General features: G+C 41.7%; 1 pseudogene; it reads right to left on the reverse strand.

Annotated features, from left to right (window-relative positions):
* Nucleotides 1-764: 764 nt before the first annotated feature.
* LOC116632482 lies at nt 765-876 on the reverse strand (annotated as a pseudogene).
* Between the last annotated feature and the right edge of the window lie 331 nt (nt 877-1,207).

A 1,207-nucleotide genomic window follows, 5' to 3' on the forward strand; every position in this document is an offset into this window, starting at 1 on the left:
GTTGCAGTGTTCCGTGATGCATTCTTTTCGTATAACATCCAGTGCTCCATGCAATACCTGCCCTCCTTAATACCCATCACCAGTCTAACCCATCCCCTCACCACTCTCCCCCCTAAAACCCTTAGTTTGTTTCTCAGAGTCCATAGTCTCTCATGGTTTGTCTCCTCCTCCTATTTCTCCCCCTTCATTTTTCCCTTCCTTCTCCTAATGTCCTCCATGCTATTCCTATGTTCCACAAATAAGTGAAACCATATGATAATTGATTTTCTCTGCTTGACTTAGCATAATCTCCTCCAGTCCCATCCATGTTGATGTAAAAGTTGGGTATTCATCCTTTCTGATGGCTGAGTAATATTCTATTGTATATATGGACTACATCTTCTTTGTTCATTCATCTGTTGAAGGGCATCTCGGCTCTTTCCATAGTTTGACTATTGGGGACATTGCTGCTATGAACACTGGGGTGCAGAATCAGTTTTAATTAGTGGAAATTTCTAGTCCACACGGTAAAGAAGTTATCATGGGCATATTGAAATGTGATTATTTTGATCGTCCTACATAACTTCTATTCATTTATAAGAACGCCCATCATTAATAGTCTCCATTCAGAGGCTGGCTTTGTTACCCCTGTCCTCCCTTGCTCACTTCCTCCTCGCTCTATTAGGAACCCAGTTCTTTGCTTTATTTAGATACTAGCCTTTTCCACACCTCAACTATAGATTTCCTCATTCTATTCAGGCAAAAAATAGTCAAAAGTGTTGATTATATCTTTCTTTTCTGCATCTACATGAATTTGTGTGTCATCCTTGCACAGGGGCCATGCTAATCTTCTCTGTATCTTTCCAGTGTTAATATGTGAGCTGCCCAAGGGAGTACTTTTTTCTGCATCTATAGTGTCTTCTTCTCTGTGTCTGGCAAATAATAAGCACTCAATGGAAAATTCTTTCTCTCTTTCTTTCTTTCTTTCTCTTTCTTTTCTTTCTTTCAGATTGTATTCATTTATTTGACAGAGAGAGAGAGTGCAAGCACAAGCAGGGGGGCGGGGAGTGGCAAACAGAGGGAGAGGTAGAAGCAAGCTCACTGCTGAGCAGAGAGCCCAACGTGGGGTTCGATCCCAGGACCCTGAGATCATGACCTGAGGCAACAGACTGAGCCACCCAGGCACCCCAGAAAATTATTTCATGAATGAAATCATGATTAGAAGGAA

The sequence above is a fragment of the Phoca vitulina genome, unplaced genomic scaffold (genome assembly GCF_004348235.1).
Source record: "Phoca vitulina isolate PV1807 unplaced genomic scaffold, GSC_HSeal_1.0 scaffold6, whole genome shotgun sequence".
Taxonomy (NCBI): domain Eukaryota; kingdom Metazoa; phylum Chordata; class Mammalia; order Carnivora; family Phocidae; genus Phoca; species Phoca vitulina.